Source organism: Oncorhynchus kisutch, linkage group LG13 (genome assembly GCF_002021735.2).
Source record: "Oncorhynchus kisutch isolate 150728-3 linkage group LG13, Okis_V2, whole genome shotgun sequence".
NCBI classification, from domain to species: domain Eukaryota; kingdom Metazoa; phylum Chordata; class Actinopteri; order Salmoniformes; family Salmonidae; genus Oncorhynchus; species Oncorhynchus kisutch.
In genome coordinates, this window is record NC_034186.2 from 11,819,072 (window position 1) to 11,840,213 (window position 21,142).

Here is a 21,142-nt window from a genome sequence, read left to right on the forward strand (position 1 = left end):
AGTAACTACTAACTAGAGTCACAGGACTCTGATGATGGTTGCTATAGTAACTACTAACTGAATTACAGGACTCTGTTAATGGTTGCTACAGTAACTACTAACTGAATCACAGGACTCTGATGATGGTTGCTACAGTAACTACTAACTGAGTCACAGGACTCTGATGGTGGTTGCTACAGTAACTACTAACTGAATCACAGGACTCTGATGATGGTTGCTACAGTAACTACTAACTGAATCACAGGACTCTGATGATGGTTGCTATAGTAACTAAATCACAGGACTCTGATGATGGTTGCTACAGTAACTACTAACTAGAGTCACAGGACTCTGAAGATGGTTGCTATAGTAACTACTAGTTGAATCACAGGACTCTGATGATGGTAGCTACTGTAACTACTAACTGAATCACAGGACTCTGATGATGGTTGCTACTGTAACTACTAACTGAATCACAGGACTCTGATGATGGTTGCTATAGTAACTACTAACTGAATCACAGGACTCTGATGATGGTTGCTACTGTAACTACTAACTGAATCACAGGACTCTGATGATGGTTGCTACTGTAACTACTAACTGAATCACAGGACTCTGATGATGGTTGCTAATGGTGTGGTAGGCTCCATCAAGTTAGCAATGGTGACTGCTTTAGAGGCAGAAGAGACTCTCTGGTTATTGTCTGTGAAATTGCTTTTGGGTAGCACATAGTTGGTTCGTTCCATAAGTTACCAACATTGGGTACTATAGAGCCTACCTACAGGCAGCTCAGGTTATAGTTATTTTATGGTTATATTGTGGGTGAAATAGAATTGTGGGTAGCACAGAAGTGGTTTGCTATCTTTACAGCAGTGTGGTGCATCATGGATAGATAATAAGGCCTTAACAGATACTGTCAACCACATTTTTTTTTCACCTTTATTTAACCAGGTAGGCTAGTTGAGAACAAGTTCTCATTTGCAACTGCGACCTGGCCAAGATAAAGCAAAGCAGTGTGACACAGACAACAACACAGAGTTACACATGGAGTAAACAATAAACAAGCCAATAACAAAATAAACAAATCAATAACATAGTAGAAAAAAAATCTATATTCAGTGTGTGCAAAAGGCATGAGGAGGGAGGCAATAAATAGGCCAGAGGAGAAAATAGTTACAATTTAGCAGATTAACACTGGAGTGATAAATGAGCAGATGATGATGTGCAAGTAGAGATACTGGTGTACAAAATAGCAGAAAAGTCTATAAAATAAAAACAGTATGCGGATGAGGTAGATAGATTGGGTGGGCTATTTACAGATGGACTATGTACAGCTGCAGCGATCGGTTAGCTGCTCAGATAGTTGATGTTTAAAGTTGGTTAGGGATATAAAAGTCTCCAACTTCAGCGATTTTTGCAATTCGTTCCAGTCACTGGCAGCAGAGAACTGGAAGGAAAGGCAGCCAAATGAGGTGTTGGCTTTGGGGATGATCAGTGAGATACACCTGCTGGAACATGTGCTACGGGTGGGTGTTGTTATCGTGACCAGTGAGCTGAGATAAGGTGGAGCTTTACCTAGCATAGACCTGGATGACCTGGAGCCAGTGGGTCTGGCGACGAATATGTAGCGAGGGCCAGCCAACTGGAGCATACAGGTCACAGTGGTGGGTGGTATAAGGTGATTTGGTAACAAAATGGATGGCACTGTGATAGACTACATCCAGTTTGCTGAGTAGAGTATTGGAAGCTATTTTGTAGATGACATTGCCAAAGTCGAAGATCGGTAGGATATTCAGTTTGTCGGCGTGAGTGAATGATGCTTTGTTGCGAAATAGGAAGCCGATTCTAGATTTGATTTTGGATTGGAGATGTTTAATATGAGTCTGGAAGGAGAGTTTACAGTCTAGCCAGACACCTAGGTATTTATAGTTGTCCACATATTCTAGGTCGGAACCGCACATTGGCACATCGGTTAGCGGCCCAATGCTCTTATCCGCCAGGATACCTGCCGCAAAGCCCCCGGTTAACAATCAGGCTGATCAGAGCAGCAGGGTCAACAATCAGGCTGATCAGAGCCCAGGGTTAACAATCAGGCTGATCAGAGCAGCAGGGTTAACAATCAGGCTGATCAGAGCAGCAGGGTTAACAATCAGGCTGATCAGAGCAGCAGGGTTAACAATCAGGCTGATCAGAGCCCAGGGTTAACAATCATGCTGATCAGAGCCCAGGGTTAACAATCAGGCTGATCAGAGCAGCAGGGTTAACAATCAGGCTGATCAGAGCAGCAGGCTTAACAATCAGGCTGATCAGAGCCCAGGGTTAACAATCAGGCTGATCAGAGCAGCAGGGTTAACAATCAGGCTGATCAGAGCAGCAGTGTCAACAATCAGGGTGATCAGAGCAGCAGTGTATAAGAGACATCATCCCACAGGGTCTAGTGCGTTTGATGGGAACCTATATCACCCCCCTCACACGAACCCCCCCCCCCCCCCCACCCCCCCACCCCCTCCACACACACACACACACACACACACAGTGAGAGGATATGCTGTGCTGTCAGGGATCTTTCCAAGGGACCATTAATTTTCATTTCTGTGCAGCTCACCCTCTCGTTCTCTCTCTCCTCTCAGTTTCGAGGGCTCCTTTTATTTACATGGCACGGCTACAGTACAGTACATAATCCCCAGTAAAAGTCTTAGTGACCGGCTTAGAGGTGTATAACCTCCCCCTCTAAGCCAGTTAATGAACGTCTGTCCTGATTATTTAGCCAGAATGACACCAAATAGTGCTGAGATACTGTAGCTGCCCTGGACTGGAAACACACTTGGTGCTTTCAAAACCGCTCATAGTGCTCTGTTCAAAAGTAGTGCACTATTTAGGGAAAAGGGTGCCAATTTGGATATAGCCACTTTCTGCATGATAAGAGCCTCCAGGGAGAAGACCAAGTCCCAGTCATTCAGTCATTCAGTCAGCCACTACAGACCTGTCATTGGACAATGACAGGTCAATCCACAGTATCTTCTTGGATTTATTGTAATTAGTTCATTTCTAAGTGAGGTCAGAGTCAGTCTGGTTTCGTCTAAAACAATAACAGGGCCAGTTTAGTCTAGTCTAGAACACTAACAGGGCCAGTCTAGTTTAGTCTAGAACACTAATAGGGCCAGTCTAGTTTAGTCTAGTCTAGAACAATAACAGGGCCAGTTTAAATCAAATCAAATTTATTTATATAGCCCTTCGTACATCAGCTGATATCTCAAAGTGCTGTACAGAAACCCAGCCTAAAACCCCAAACAGCAAGCAATGCAGGTGGAGAAGCACAGTGGCTAGGAAAAACTCCCTAGAAAGGCCAATACCTAGGAAGAAACCTAGAGAGGAACCAGGCTATGTGGGGTGGCCAGTCCTCTTCTGGCTGTGCCGGGTGGAGATTATAACAGAACATGGTCAAGATGTTCAATGTTCATAAATGACCAGCATGGTCGAATAATAATAAGGCAGAACAGTTGAAACTAGAGCAGCAGCACAGTCAGGTGGAAGTTGAAACTGGAGCAGCAGCATGGCCAGGTAGACTGGGGACAGCAAGGAGTCATCATGTCAGGTAGTCCTGGGGCATGGTCCTAGGGCTCAGGTCAGTTGAAACTGGAACAGCAGCATGGCCAGGTGGACTGGGGACAGCAAGGAGTCATCATGTCAGGTAGTCCTGGGGCATGGTCCTAGGGCTCAGGTCCTCCGAGAGAGAGAAAGAAAGAGAGAAGGAGAGAATTAGAGAACGCACACTTAGATTCACACAGGACACCGAATAGGACAGGAGAAGTACTCCAGATATAACAAACTGACCCCAGCCCCCCGACACATAAACTACTGCAGCATAAATACTGGAGGCTGAGACAGGAGGGGTCAGGAGACACTGTGGCCCCATCCGAGGACACCCCCGGACAGGGCCAAACAGGAAGGATATAACCTAGTCTAGTCTAGAACACTAACAGGGCCAGTCTAGAACACTAAAAGGGCCAGTCTAGTTTAGTCTAGTCTAGAACAATGACAGGGCCAGTGTAGTCTAGTCTAGAACACTAACAGGGCCAGTCTAGTTTAGTCTAGAACACTAATAGGGCCAGTCTAGTTTAGTCTAGTCTAGAACAATAACAGGGCCAGTTTAGTCTAGTCTAGAACACTAACAGGGCCAGTCTAGAACACTAAAAGGGCCAGTCTAGTTTAGTCTAGTCTAGAACAATGACAGGGCCAGTGTAGTCTAGTCTAGAACACTAACAGGGCCAGTTTAGTCTAGTCAAGAACACTAACAGGGCCAGTCTAGTTTAGTCTAGAACACTAAAAGGGCCAGTCTAGTCTTATCTAGAACACTAACAGGGCCAGTCCGGTCTAGTCTAGAACACTAACGGGGCCATTTTAGTTTAGTCTAGAACACTAACAGGGCCAGTCTAGTCTAGAACACTAACAGGGCCAGTCTAGTCTAGAACACTAACAGGGCCATTTTAGTCTAGTCTAGAACACGAACAGGGCCAGAAGGACAAAGTGAGTTGTTGACTCATCATATACTCGTATATGGCCAAAGAATAATTTGGAGAAAAAAAACACTTAAAAAACCCACTTCAAACTTGTATCTAAAACAGACCGGTCATTAAAAAAATGCTTGTTGTTGTGTTATGCCCACATCATTCTGTTGTTGTGGTACGTCCTCACCATTCTGTTGTTGTGTTATGCCCACATCATTCTGTTGTTGTGGTACACCCACATCATTCTGTTGTTGTGGTACGTCCTCACCATTCTGTTGTTGTGGTACGTCCTCACCATTCTGTTGTTGTGTTACGCCCACACCATTCTGTTGTTGTGTTACGCCCACACCATTCTGTTGTTGTGGTACGCCCCACACCATTCTGTTGTTGTGGTACGTCCTCACCATTCTGTTGTTGTGTTATGCCCACATCATTCTGTTGTTGTGTTACGCCCACACCATTCTGTTGTTGTGGTACGTCCACATCATTCTGTTGTTGTGGTACGTCCTCACCATTCTGTTGTTGTGTTACGCCCACACCATTCTGTTGTTGTGTTACGCCCACACCATTCTGTTGTTGTGTTACGCCCACATCATTCTGTTGTTGTGGTACGTCCTCACCATTCTGTTGTTGTGTTACGCCCACACCATTCTGTTGTTGTGTTACGCCCACACCATTCTGTTGTTGTGTTACGCCCACACCATTCTGTTGTTGTGTTACGCCCACACCATTCTGTTGTTGTGTTACGCCCACACCATTCTGTTGTTGGAGTACGCCCACACCATTCTGTTGTTGTGTTACGCCCACACCATTCTGTTGTTGGGGTACGCCCACACCATTCTGTTGTTGTGTTACGCCCACACCATTCTGTTGTTGTGTTACGCCCACACCATTCTGTTGTTGTGTTACGCCCACACCATTCTGTTGTTGGAGTACGCCCACACCATTCTGTTGTTGTGTTACGCCCACACCATTCTGTTGTTGGGGTACGCCCACACCATTCTGTTGTTGGAGTACGCCCACATCATTCTGTTGTTGTGTTACGCCCACATCATTCTGTTGTTGTGTTACGCCCACACCATTCTGTTGTTGGAGTACGCCGACACCATTCTGTTGTTGTGTTACGCCCACACCATTCTGTTGTTGTGGTACACCCACACCATTCTGTTGTTGTGGTACACCCACACCATTCTGTTGTTGTGGTACGTCCACACCATTCTGTTGTTGTGGTACGTCCACACCATTCTGTTGTTGTGTTACGCCCACACCATTCTGTTGTTGTGGTACGCCCCACACCATTCTGTTGTTGTGGTACGTCCACACCATTCTGTTGTTGTGTTACGCCCACATCATTCTGTTGTTGTGTTACGCCCACATCATTCTGTTGTTGTGTTACGCCCCACACCATTCTGTTGTTGTGGTACGTCCACACCATTCTGTTGTTGTGTTACGCCCATACCATTCTGTTGTTGTGGTACGCCCCACACCATTCTGTTGTTGTGGTACGTCCACACCATTCTGTTGTTGTGTTACGCCCACATCATTCTGTTGTTGTGTTACGCCCACATCATTCTGTTGTTGTGTTACGCCCACACCATTCTGTTGTTGGAGTACGCCCACATCATTCTGTTGTTGGAGTACGCCCACACCATTCTGTTGTTGGAGTACGCCCACACCATTCTGTTGTTGGAGTACGCCCACATCATTCTGTTGTTGGAGTACGCCCACACCATTCTGTTGTTGGAGTACGCCCACATCATTCTGTTGTTGGAGTACACCCACACCATTCTGTTGTTGGAGTACACCCACACCATTCTGTTGTTGGAGTACGCCCACACCATTCTGTTGTTGGAGTACGCCCACATCATTCTGTTGTTGGAGTACGCCCACATCATTCTGTTGTTGGAGTACGCCCACACCATTCTGTTGTTGGAGTACGCCCACACCATTCTGTTGTTGGAGTACACCCACACCATTCTGTTGTTGGAGTACACCCACACCATTCTGTTGTTGGAGTACGCCCACACCATTCTGTTGTTGGAGTACACCCACACCATTCTGTTGTTGGAGTACACCCACACCATTCTGTTGTTGGGGTATGCCCACACCATTCTGTTGTTGGAGTACACCCACACCATTCCAACACAAAAAAGCAGCTTTTTAACACAATTAATTACTTTTTGGAAGGAAAACTATTTCACTCACATTGTAATTAATTATAGGTCATTTTTCATAGAAATCTGGAAACAGTGGACAGTTATTTTTAAGGGTCTGTGTTGACTGAGCCAAGCTGAGCACACAACCTCCAATCCCCCTCCCTCTGTTCTGCTAGCCGGGTGTTTGATTCAGGGGAGAGGGATGGAGTGATGGATAAAGGGAGGGAAAAGGTGATTGAAGGCTGAGGTGAGGAGTGTGGTCGGGTCATGAGCGTGTCACACACACACACACACACACACACAAACAACAACAACAACAACAACAAAAAATACACACACACAAAAGGATATCCATCCACAGCCAGGCCTTATGGGAGTGAAGGAGCGTCCCTCGTCAGTCACCTTCCAACCCAGAGATGGGCAGTGTGTTACCCCTCTGGGACGATTCATATCTCCTCCTGTTGGATGAGTCCCCTGGGGTAGCCCAACGCTAGTAAGAGCTAGGCTAATTTGTTAGCGCAGAGCGGGCGCTGCGCATCATCACCACAGTGATTCTCCACATATCTCCCATGATTCTGTCTGTCTGGCTGCCAGGAAGGCACCCTCATTCCCTCTCACCCTCTCACCTCTCCCTCACTGATTCTCCTCTCCCTTAATCTCTCTCCGCTCCCTCATTTATTCTCCTATACCCCACTCCTCTCCCTTAATCCCTCTCCCTTGTTTGTTCTCCTCTCCCTATACCTCTCTTCTCCCTTAATCTCTCTCCTCTCCCTCCTTCATTCTACTCTCCCTTTACCCCTTTCACCCTCATTCCCTCTCCTGTCCCTCCGCCCCTCTCCCCTACCTTCATCCCTCACCTCACCATCCTTCCCTCTCCTGTCCCTCCGCCCCTCTCCCCTACCTTCATCCCTCACCTCACCCTCCTTCCCTCTCCTGTCCCTCTGCCCCTCTCCCCTACCTTCATCCCTCACCTCTCCCTCTTCTCCCTCCTTCCCTTTCTATTCCTTGTGCAATTTATCTTGAGTAGAGATGATTAACCCTTCCTATCTGACATTAGTAGACCATGTGTTGTGCTGTGGTAAGCTAGTGGAGTCGGGGCTTAGCCAGGCTGGGCTGCAGATAGTATTAAGGGTCTGCTGAGCTGCCCTAAGCCCTGCAATGGAGTCATTATCCTGTCTTCTCCTCTAACACACCCACACATGCAGACACGCTCCACCAGGTCAGGCCAAGCCAGGGTAGACTAGTGGTTGGGACTACTTAGCAGGGTATAGTAGTCTGTGGGTCTACTTAGCAGGGTATAGTAATCCGTGGGTCTACTTAGCAGGGTATAGTAGTCTGTGGGTCTACTTAGCAGGGCATAGTAGTCTGTGGGTCTACTTAGCAGGGTATAGTAGTCTGTGGGTCTACTTAGCAGGGTATAGTAGTCTGTGGGTCTACTTAGCAGGGTATAGTAGTCTGTGATTGAATTGGTAGATGTTCATCTTATCATGGGACACTGACTGACCTCAGACATACTAAGCACTAATCATTTTACAGTAGCGTCATGGCTTTGCCTGGATTAGGGTAATTCATCCCCTAGGTTAGCGTAATTCATCACCTGAGTTAGAGTAATTCATCCCCTGGGGTAGGATAATTCATCCTCATGTCAAACCAATAGACCCTCATTACCAAGCTATATGCACTGACCTTTCCTGACTTATTTGCCCTTTGGTTAAAAAATAACCCAGATGAGAAGCAGAAACAGACACCAGATGGATAGGGGATCTGACCACCAATTACATTCTAATCTACTGTTTGTCCTCATTACACCCACGTTTTGACTATGGTAGTTTCATCTAAGTTGTACAAGGAGTCAAAAGCGTTCCACAGGAATGCTGGCCCATGTTGACTCCAATGCTTCCCACAGTTGTGTCAAGTTGGCTGGATGTCCTTTGGGTGGTGGACCATTCTTGATACACACGGGAAACTGTTGAGCGTGAACAACCCAGCAGCGTTTCAGTTCTTGACACTCAAACCAGTGTGCCGGGCACTTACTACCATACCCCGTTCAAAGGCACTAAAATCTTTTGTCTTGCCCATTTATCCTCTGAATGGCCCACATACACAATCCATGTCTCAGTTGTCTCAAGGCTTAAAAACCCTTCTTTAACCTGGCTCCTACCTTAATCTACACTGATTGAAGTGGCTTTAACAAGTGACATCAATAAGGGATCACCATTCACCTGGTCAGTCTGTCACGGAGAGGCCGGTGTTCATAATGTGTTGTACACTCTGTGTATATTGAAGTATTGATTGATTTAGTGATTGAGCATCAAGCAACTCACCTAATCTATATTATTCACAATTGAAAACAAGCATGTGCTATTTTTCCGGGGTAGACTAACAAACATTCTGTATTAAACCACAGTATGCCTTTTTAGCAAAAGTGATACGGATAGAAAAGTGAGGCGAAAGTTCAACTTCACCCACGTCATATTCTCGGCAAAGACAGAAGAGGTGTATGCTTCATTCTTTCACCTGATGTTTCATTCCTTCAACTGAATTTTCATTCTCAAAAGTAGAACAAAATGCATTGGGAGTTTACTGAGACTCAGCGATAGTGTTACAGAGTCGATGCACTGACATTACATTGTAACAATTCAGTCTGCCTAAATCTCCAATATGCAAAATACATTTACACTGCAAGGCGCCGTTGACAAAACTCTCACTCTCTGTCTACTTCCTATAGGGACCTGTGAGAGCTGCCTGTGTATTTAACATAGACATGCTATGTCATGTGGGTGCATGGCATGATTCAAGAGCTGTAGTCGATACAGACACGCAAGACAACCGGGAAAGGTTTCACGGAGTAGCAATTATGACTTTACGGTAGGTAGCCTCGCATTAACTGTGATGAAGACATAAGGCGACAGCTTCTGTAGTTCTGAATACAGGCCCACAATCAACACTAGTGAAGCTGGCTAGCAAGCACACTAATATGAGATGACACTACGTTAGTCTATCTGCTGTCCTCTTCCTCGCAATTTAATTTGGAAGTTCAAATTCCCTTCAAGGAGCATAAACCCCAAATCTCTTTTGGAATTATTTTCCTAAAACATACAGGCTTTTCTGCTTGCGTTTGCGGTGACCACCATAGAGACGCAGTGAGGGACGGGGCTTTCCTCCCTGTCTGCCCGGGGTTCACTCAGAGGATAACGTCTTTAAGTGGGTGCTTGGATTTCCCACAAGTCTCTGTGTATAATTTAGTAACACAACCCTATGCTTAAGCAGCCTGTCCAATCCTTAATCTCACACAGACACAGAGACACATCCACCACAACACAGTGCAACACTGTCAGGGACACACACACACGCACGCGCACACGCACGCGCGCGCGCGCACACACACACACACACACACACACACACACACACACACACACACACACACACACACACACACACACACACACACACACACACACACACACACACACACACACACACACACACACACACACACACACACACACGGGCACGGGCACAAACGTCCATGCCCTCCCACACCCATCGACTAAAGCTAGCATGTATTAAATGTTCTAACACAAAGTACAGAAACTCATGACCTTCGCATTAACCTCATGCACTCTGTGTTTAATAGTACCAAGCGTCATATAGCCTACTGATCCTACATTGTCATAGGCAGCTTTCTACTGATCTAGGGAGGAGCACTACTGAACACAGCAGCCTTTTGTTTGGTTAGGTTATGTGGCCCAGGAGAACAGCACTGTCACACACTAACTCCACCACACACCCATACACAGCTCATTGGCTGAAGGAAAGCCGTGTGATTGGCTGGTTTGTTTGCGTTTGGGGCTGAAACAAGGACAATGCCATGACATTTGACCCCTGGCCTTTAGCTTTCTCCTCCAGGTGTCATAAACTCTAAACTCCAGCTCGGAGGAAGTTCAGAAGTCTCCCAGGCAGCAGGCAGACGGGGAAAGTTCACTTCACTTCTCTCCTTCTACCCAAAGTGACAACAGTGTGGGTCTGACAGCTTTTACATAATTAACCATCTATCTAGGGCTGTGACGATACCAGTAGCACTTTATATTTTTCCATGGCAAAAATGAAAACACGAAGCAGACTAAACTCTTCGGTCCTGCTGTATCTAACGTATTGTGTGCTATAGGTTGGAGAATAAACACATGTCGCCTTGGATAACAGCAACATGTTTGTTTCCAACATTAGGGCTGTTTTCTTAAAGAAGTGTTCCCTTGCCACGATACTAACTAGTATCGCGATACTGGTATCGTTCCGGGCCTTCATCTACCCCTTTAAAAAGACAACATCCAGGACCTACCGTACAAACACTTATTCAAGAGAGTTAGTCAGCAAGCTGAGCTCTAGTCTGGTTTATCTGGTGTTTGCTGCCGCGATGCACGAGGAGGAGAGCCATGGATCCATCTAAAGCCTCTGTCACGCAAAAGGCCAAGTCAGAATCTATTCCCCTGTCCTCCTGACATAGGGAGAGATGGATGGAGGGAGGAGGGGAAGGGAGAGAGGGAGGGAGGAAGGGAAGGGAGAGATGGATGGAGGGAGGAGGGGAAGGGCGAGGGGGAGGGAGGGAGACCAGAGTTCCTGATCAGGGGACTGGGATAGCGTGAGAGACTGGGAGAGGAAAGAGGACACGCAACAGGACCCCCTGCCTGATGTGCTGCCACACACACACACACACGCAAGCTCATACGCACACACCCACACATTCAGGTACGCACGCACGCACATACACACACACTCGCTCAAACGAACCCAAAAACAGACACACAAGCACTCATTTTAGACACACAAACGTGGTTGCATACACACGTCACTCTCACTGCCCCTCTTTCTCATGCTCATATGACCCACACACACACACACACACACACACACACACACACACACACACACACACACACACACACACACACACACACACACACACACACACACACACACACACACACACACACACACACACGTTACTCTCACTGCCCCTCTTTCTCATGCTCATATGACCCACACACACACATTGTACCTGGAACTCTCACAAACCCACACACCCCTGTCCTAAGGACAGTCCCAACACTGTCAATACAAGTAGGCTGTTTTCTTCTGAACAGAACTGAACAGAGAGAGAGTATGTTTATACTCCACACATCCTGATACAGAACTACAGTCATGGCAAAAAGTTTTCAGAATTACACAAATCTTAATTTTCACAAAGTCTGCTGCCTCAGTTTGTATTATGGCAATTTGCATAAATTCCAGAATGTTATGAAGAGTGATCAGATGAATTGCAATTAATTGCAAAGTCCCTCTTTGCCATGCAAATGAACTGAATCCCCAAAAAACATTTCCACTGCATTTCAGCCCTGCCACAAAAGGACCAGCTGACAGTCAGTGATTCTCTCATTAACACAGGTGTGAGTGTTGACAAGGACAAGGCTGGAGATCACTCTGTCATGCTGATTGAGTTCGAATAAAAGACTGGAAGCTTCAAAAGGAAGGTGGTGCTTGGAATCATTGTTCTTCCTCTGTCAAACATGGTTACCTGCAAGGAAACACGTGCCGTCATCATTGCTTTGCACAAAAAGGGCTTCACAGGCAAGGATATTGCTGCCAGTAAGATTGCACCTAAATCAACCATTTTTCGGATCATCAAGAACTTCAAGGAGAGTGGTTCAATTGTTGTGAAGAAGGCTTCAGGGCACCCAAGAAAGTCCAGCAAGCGCCAGGACCGTCTCCTAAGGTTGATTCAGCTGCAGGATCGGGGCATCACCAGTACAGAGCTTGCTCAGGAAGGGCAGCAGGCAGGTGTGAGTACATCTGCACGCACAGTGAGGTGAAGACTTTTGAAAGATGGCCTGGTGTCAAGAAGGGCAGGAAAGAAGCCACTTCTCTCCAGGAAAAACATCAGGGACAGACTGATATTCTGCAAAAGGTACAGGAATTGGACTGCTGAGTACTGGGGTAAAGTCATTTTCTCTGACGAATCCCCTTTCCGATTGTTTGGGGCGTCCGGAAAAAAAGCTTTTCCGGAGAAGACAAGTTGAGCGCTACCATCAGTCCTGTGTCATGCCAAGAGTAAAGCATCCTGAGACCATTCATGTGTGGGTTGCTTCTCAGCCAAGGGAGTGGGCTCACTCACAATTTTGCCTAAGAACAAAGCCATGAATAAAGAATGGTATCAACACATCCCCGAGAGCAACTTCTCCCAACCATCCAGGAACAGTTTGGTGACGAACAATGTCTTTTACAGCATGATGGAGCACCTTGCCATAAGGCAAAAGTGTTAACTAAGTGGCTCGGGGAACAAAACATTGATATTTTGGGTCCATGGCCAGGAAACTCCCCAGGCCTTAATCCCATTGAGAATTTGTGGTATATCCTCAAGAGGCGGGTGGACAAACAAAACCCCACAAATTCTGACATACTCCAAGCATTGATTATGCAAGAATGGGCTGTCAGGCCTCCCGGGTGGCGCAGTGGTTAAGGGCGCTCTACTGCAGCGCCAGCTGTGCCATCAGAGTCCCTGGGTTCGCGCCCAGGCTCTGTCGTAACCGGCCGCGACCGGGAGGTCCGTGGGGCGACACACAATTGGCCTAGCGTCGTCATGGGTTAGGGAGGGATTGGTCGGTAGGGATGTCCTTGTCTCATCGCGCACCAGCGACTCCTGTGGCGCACAGTGCGCGCTAACCAAGGTTGCCAGGTGCACAGTGTTTCCTCCAACACATTGGTGCGGCTGGCTTCCGGGTTGGATGCGCGCTGTGTTAAGAAGCAGTGCGGCTTGGTTGGGTTGTGTATTGGAGGACGCATGACTTTCAACCTTCGTCTCTCCCGAGCCCGTACGGGAGTTGTAGTGATGAGACAAGATAGTAGCTACTACAAAAAAAAATGTAAAAGAAAAAGAATGGGCTGTCATCAGTCAGGATGTGGCCCAGAAGTTCATTGACAGCATGGGGTGGATTGCAGAGGTCTTGAAAAATAAGGGTCAACACTGCCAATATTGACTCTTTACATGTAATTGTCAATAAAAGCCTTTGAAACTTACGAAATGCTAATAGTAACATCTGACAAAAATATCTAAAGACACTGAAGCAGCAAACTTTGTGGAAATTAATATTTGTGTCATTCTCAAAACTTTTGGCCACGACTGTATAATATTCCCACCAACCTTCTTACACACAACACCCCCTCTCTCCTTCTCTCTGATTCACAACACCCCCCCCCCCTCCTTCTCTCTGACTCACAACACCCCCTCTCTCCTTCGCTCTTATTCACACTGCCCCCTCTCTCCTTCTCTCTGATTCACACTGCCCCCTCCTCTCCTGCTCTTTCCTCGAGTGAAGAGGCTAGTCTAGAGAGAGGGCTGAACATGGAAACCACTCACATGCAAAGGCCTTCACGACCAGCCCTCGCACTACTGAAGGACCAACAGAGCGTGTGTTGTATCACACTGGGACTCAGTACAAGACCAAACACCATTCCGGGGGCAGGCGAGCGTGTGTGTCTGTGTGTGTGTGTCTGTGTGTGTGTGTCTGTATGTGTGTGTGTGTGTGTGTGTTTGTCTGTATGTGTGTGTCTGTGTGTGTGTGTCTGTGTGTGTGTGTCTGTATGTGTGTGTATGTGTGTGTGTGTGTGTATGTGTGTGTCTGTGTGTGTGTGTATGTATGTGTGTGTCTGTATGTGTGTGTCTGTGTGTGTGTGTCTGTATGTGTGTGTATGTGTGTGTGTATGTGTGTGTCTATCAGACAGGCAGTCATCACGTGGGATGAACGGGGCATACGGTTGCTCTTACCGATGTGTTTACACTTTAGCAGAATGCCCCTAGAGAGAGAATGAGATTGAAATAAGAAAAGTTGAATGAAACAGAGACTCTTTCTCTCTATCCATCTATCTGAGTGGTAACCTGATGAACCCCCCCTCTTCCACTGAGTAATCCTGGGGTGTGAATGTAAAAAGTCACTGGTCCATGTCTTCTATAACTCTGGGTGTCTTGGTGTCTCTCACTCATTCATGTGTATGTGTGTGAGTGTGAGTGTGCATTCATGTGTGTGTGTGTGCATTCATGTGTGTGCATGCTTGCGTGCATGACTATATATGTGTGTGTGTGTATGTGCATGACTGTATGTGTGTGGGGTTATTTGTGTGTGTGTGTGTGTGTATGAATGTCTATATGTGTCTGTTTATTGAGCAGGGTTTACTGAGTTCTGACCCCTGACCCCTGACAGGCAATACAGTAGAGTATTTCCTAGCAGCTGCAGTGACGTTGTAAAATAATTAGCTGCTAACTTCAGCTGGTGTGGATCGAGATACAGCGTACTTGTGTACTAAATCACAGCTGTTAATGTCCATCACTCTGCTCTGCTATTCCTACAGCATGTAAATACATCACATATCTGGAGTCAAACCAGGACGTATACAGATAAAGACTAAGAAGGAAAGGGATGGGGATAGAGAGAGAGGGGGGGGGGGGAGAGAGAGCGGGAGAGAGAGAGGGGGGGATAGAGAGAGAGGGGGGGGGAGAACGAGAGAGAATGAGAGAGAGGGGGGGGGGAGAGAGAGCGGGAGAGAGAGAGGGGGGGGGATAGAGAGAGAGGGGGGGGGAGAACGAGAGAGAATGAGATAGAACGAGAGAGAACGAGAGAGAGGGGGGGAGAGAGAGCGGGAGAGAGAGAGGGAGGGATAGAGAGAGGGGGGATAGAGAGAGGGGGGGGGGAGAACGAGAGAGAATGAGATAGACGAGAGAGAACGAGAGAGAGGGGGGGAGAGAGAGCGGGAGAGAGAGGGGGGGGGGATAGAGAGAGAGGGGGGGGGAGAACGAGAGAGAATGAGATAGAACGAGAGAGAACGAGAGAGAGGGGGGGAGAGAGAGCGGGAGAGAGAGAGGGGGGGGATAGAGAGAGGGGGGATAGAGAGAGGGGGGGGGAGAACGAGAGAGAATGAGATAGAACGAGAGAGAACGAGAGAGGGGGGGGAGAGAGAGCGGGATAGAGGGGGGGGAGGGGAGAGAACGAGAGAGGGGGGGTAGAGAGAGGGGGGGAGAGAGGGGGGGGGATAGAGAGAGGGGGGGGGAGAACGAGAGAGAATGAGATAGAACGAGAGAGAACGAGAGAGAGGGGGGGGGAGAGAGCGGGAGAGAGAGAGGGGGGGGATAGAGAGAGGGGGGGGAGAGAACGAGAGAGAATGAGATAGAACGAGAGAGAAACGAGAGAGGGGGGGGGGGAGAGAGCGGGAGAGAGAGAGGGGGGAATAGAGAGAGAGGGGATGGGGGAACGAGAGAGAATGAGATAGAACGAGAGAGAGGGGGGGAGAACGAGAGAGAGCAAAAGAGAGAGAGAGAGCAAAAGAGAGAGAGAGAGAGGGAGAGAGAGAGAGAATGGGGGAGAGAGAGAGAGGGGGAGATGGGGAGAGTGAGAGAGATTTAAAACATTTATTTGTCACAAGCGCCGAATACAACAGGTGTTGCAACCTTACCGTAAACACAAGAAAATAACACTAATGAGGCTATATACAGGTCATTTGTAAAGTGACTATGCATAGATAATGCATAAAGAGTAACAGCAGTGTAAAAACAAGGTCAGGGGGGGTCAATGTAAATAGTCTGGGTGGCCATTTGACAAATTGTTCAGCAGTCTTATGGCTTGAGGGCAGAAGCTGTTGAGGAGCCTTTTGGTCCTAGACGTGGTGCTCCGGGCCTGCTTGCTGTGTGGTAGCAGAGAGAACAGTCTATGACTTGGGTGACTGGAGTCTCTGACAATGTTTTGAAACTTCTGACACCGCCTATTATATAGGTCCTGGATGTCAGGAAGCTTGGCCCCAGAGATGTACTGGGCCGTACGCACTACCCTCTGTAGCGCCTGAGCAGTTGCCATACCAGGCGGTGATGCAACCAGTGACGCTCTCGATGATGCAGCTGTAGAACTTTTTGAGGATCTGGGGGCCCATGCCAAATCTTTTCAGTCTCCTGAGGGGGAAAAGGTGTTGTCGTGCCCTCTTCACGACTGTCTTGGTATGTTTGGACCATGATAGTTTGTTGGTGATGTGGACACCAAGGAACTTGGAACTCTCGACCCGCTCCACTTCAGCCCCGTCAATGTGAATGGGGGCATGTTCGGCCCTCGTTTCCTGTAGTCCACGATCATCTGCTTTGTCTTGCTCACGTTGAGGGAGAGGTTGTTGTCTTGGCACCACACTGACAGGTCTCTGACCTTCTCCCTATAGAATGTCACATCGTTGTCGGTGATCAGGCCTACCACTGTTGTGTCATCAGCAAACTTAATGATGGTGTTGGAGTCGTGCAAGGCCACACAGTTGTGGGTGAACAGGGAGTACAAGAGGGGACTAAGTACACACCCCTGAGGGGCCCCAGTGTTGCGGATTAGTGTGGCGGATATGTTGTTGCCTACCCTTACCACCTGGGGTGGCCTGTCAGGAAGTCCAGGGTCCAGTTGCAGAGGGAAGTGTTTAGTCCCAGGGTCCTTAGCGTAGTGAGGAAATTTGTGGGCACTATGGTGTTGAACACTGAGCTGTAGTCAATGAACAGCATTCTCACATAGGGGTTCCTTTTGTCCAGTGTGTAGTGTGATTGAGGTTGCATCATCTGTGGATGTGTTGGGGCGGTATGTGAATTGGAGTGGGTGTGTTGATGTGAGCCATGACCAGCCTTTCAAAACAATTCATGGCTACTGACGTGAGTGCAATGGGGCGATAATCATTTAGGCAGGTGGGTCTATAGTGGTCTGATTGAAACATGTAACTATTACAGACTCGGTCAGGGAGATGTTGAAAATGTCAGTGAAGACACTCGCAAGTTGGTCTGCGCATGCTTTCACTACACTTCTTGGTAATCCGTCTGGGCCCCGCGGCTTTGTGAATGTTGTCCTGTTTAAAGGTCTTGCTCACATCGGCTATGGAGAGAGTGATCACACAGTCATCCGGAACAGCTGGTGCTCTCATGCATGCTTCAGTGTTCCTTGCCTCGAAGCGAGCATAAGAGGCATTTAGCTCGTCTGGGAGGTTTGAGTCACTGGGCAGCTCGCGGCTGGGTTTCCCTTTGTAGTTTGTAATATTTTTCAAGCCCTGCCACACCTGACGAGCGTCAGAGCCAGTGTAGCAGGATTCAATCTTAGTCCTGTACTGATGCTTTGCCTGTTTGATTGAGGGCATAGCGGGATTTCTTATAAGCGTCCAGATTAGTGTCCCGCTCCTTGAAAGCGGCAGATTTAGCCTTTAGCTCGGTCGGATGTTGCCTGTAATCCATGGCTTCTGGTTGGGAAATCTACATACGGTCACTGTGGGAACGACGTCATCGATGCACTTACTGATGAAGCCGATGACTGAGGTGGTATACTCCTCAATGCCATTGGATGAACCCCAGAACATATTCCAGTCTATGCTAGCAAAACAGTCCTGTAGAGTAGCATCCACATCATCTGACTATTTCCGTATTGAGCGAGTCACTGGTACCTCCTGCTTTAGGAAGCCATAATATGACATTAGACTCTATGTCTCTATTCCTTCAAAACTTTTTAAAGTGTAATGTTTACAGGTAATTTCTGATTGTTTTTGTTTATTATCTATTTCACTTGTTTTGGCAATGTAAACATATGTTTCCCATGCCAATAAAGCCCCTTGAACTGAATTGAATTGAGAAGGGCAGGGGTGAGAGGTGGGGATAGAAAGAGAGAGAAAGGGAAAGAGAGCGAGAGAAGGGGAGAGAAAGCAAGAGAGACAGAAAGAGAGAGAGAGGGGGGAGGGAGAGAGAAGAAGAGAGAGAGTACAGATAGGGGGGAGAGAAGAAGAGAAAGAAAAAGATTGAGGGGAGCGAGAGAAAGAGAAAGGTAAGGAGAAGGATACAGGTTACTGGATAAAGGCCTTCCCAATTGAGGTTAGATTACTTTAAGTGTCAGGTTAAAGCATTGGGCCAGTAAATGAAAGGTTGCTGGTTTGAATACCCGAGCAGACAAGGTGAATAATCTGTGACCTTGAGCCATACTACTATGGCTGTCACTGTAAAACAAGACATTTCATTGCAACTATCTGGTGTATGTGACAATTAAATATATATATTTGTTTTAATTTTACCGGAGAAACAGCAGGCGAAAAAAGGCTTTTGTTTACCTAGTACAAAATCACCAGTCTTGTTTTTGGTTCAGTACGTTTGACCTGTTTATATGATAATGGGAGCAAACAGCCGAGGTTGTTTGGTGACAGCTAAAAGGTTGTTAAATGTAGTATTTGAGTGGTTGGCGTGGGAACTATTCTCCATGGGTCTGAGCCCTGAAGGTTGTGGTGACGTACTGACTGGAGGGGAGCGTACGTGACATGTCCTAATGTTCGGCCATGCGTGTGTGTATGTGTGCTTGTGTGTATGTGTGTGTTCAATTCTAGGAAAGCCCAGGGTGACACAGAGAATGCAGACAGGAGGGTGACAGGGAGGAGAGTACTGTGTTTGAGGATAATCACATACCTCCATATGCCCCCATACTATAGCATACACAACAACTAGCATGTTGAGAGAGAGATCGAGATAGAGATAGAGAGGGAGATAGAGAGAGATAGAGAGAGACGGAGAGAGAGACACAGAGAGAGAGAGAGAGAGAGAGAGAGAGAGACAGAGAGAGAGAGAGAGAGACAGAGAGAGAGACAGAGAGACAGAGAGAGAGAGACAGAGAGAGAAAGAGAGAGAGAGAGAGAGAGAGAGAGACAGAGAGAGAAAGAGAGAGAGAGAGACAGAGAGAGAGAGAGAAAGAGAGAGAGAGAGAGAGAGAGAGAGAGAGAGAGAGAGAGAGAGAGAGAGGGGAGACTCCCGAACCATGGGACGCCATATTCACAGCCTACTTCCATTAGTGTTGAGTAGGGCTGGGTGATATACCCTAACAATCCTAAACATCCTATTTATGGATGATTCACAGTATATATATCTACATTTTTGGGACCAAACCTCAAATGCAAATGGAGAGTTGAAACTGCTTGTTGTCAGAGGAGAAATTATATTTGTCTTTATTGTTGTGAGTGGCAGGAGGAGGGGCTCGGTGTCTGTGTACCAATGGGAAGGTGCACAGTGCACACAGCACAGAAAGAGGAGGGGCTTGGTGTCTGTGTACCAATGGGAAGGTACACAGTGCACACAGCACAGAAAGAGGAGGGGCTTGGTGTCTGTGTACCAATGGGAAGGTACACAGTGCACACAGCACAGAAAGAGGAGGGGCTTGGTGTCTGTGTACCAATGGGAAGGTGCACAGTGCACACAGCACAGAAAGAGGAGGGGCTTGGTGTCTGTGTACCAATGGGAAGGTGCACAGTGCACACAGCACAGAAAGAGGAGGGGTTTGGTGTCTGTGTACCAATGGGAAGGTACACAGTGCACACAGCACAGAAAGAGGAGGGGTTTGGTGTCTGTGTACCAATGGGAAGGTGCACAGTGCACACAGCACAGAAAGAGTAAACATTCATAAAAAGTAAAAATACAGGCATTTGGAACACCGCGCTGAAACATACATTCTAATGAATCAAATGAATTTGATATATCACCCAGCCCTAGCACTGAGTATCTCTCTCTATCACTGTGATCCCATCATCGCCACCACTCCCGGTGATACAGTGGTCACCAATTATTGACCTTATCTTATGCACCGTCCTCTAATTTCATCATTCGCTAAAGGCCTACCGAATTACCACAGGGTCACTCTCCTGGGACAGAGGGCCGTTACTACGCTCACTGTGCACTGTCGCCAAGGAAATGATGCCAGTTGCTAGGGACAGGGGTGGTGTGATATGGACAGGGTGGACCGAGGGACAAATAGTGACAGATGGGGAATGGGGACCAATCAGAACCTCTGGCCTTTTCTGCATCATCTGATGACATCACGCCATCATCACTCCAGGAAGTGGACCCTGTTCCTAGAACAGTTTAATTAGCCAATTACATCTGCCGATGGGCTTTTTATTCCCTTTCTATTGTCCCTGATGATGAATGAATGAGCTTAAGGGTTTCGGCACCTGGGGATCACCTGGGGGTCAGCGGGGCCAGCAGTACAGTAGACTGGCTAGCTGTACAGGACTTAACAGGCCTAAGGAACAGGTCAATCCTGTTTGACTAATGTTGTTGGTAATCAGCTGAACAATAGGTGATGACAATAGAACACTGTTAAGAGTCAGCAAGCTAAGGGCTGATGTTAAAAGCCGTTTATGTTCATGTGTTTCAAAGGGAGAGGATCAACTAATATGGCGAAACACTAGAAATAATGTTTTACAGTAGCAAGATCCACACCAGACAAGAACTTAAACCAGTCAGATCCCTGCACAACTTCATGTCCATGTGACATGTCCAACAGACATGTGCAAACATACCTAACATGAGTTTTAAACATGAGTTTGTAACATATTGAGTATTAAACATATTGAGTAATAAATATATTAAGTAATAAACATATTGAGTAATAAATATATTAAGTAATAAACATATTGGGT

General features: G+C 47.1%; 1 protein-coding gene across 1 annotated transcript in view; it reads right to left on the bottom strand.

The window, feature by feature from the left end:
* Positions 1-21,142, bottom strand: part of LOC116376685 (phosphatidylinositol 3-kinase regulatory subunit alpha-like) — a 245,533-nt gene that overhangs the window by 1,032 nt on the left and 223,359 nt on the right. The window lies entirely within an intron of this gene.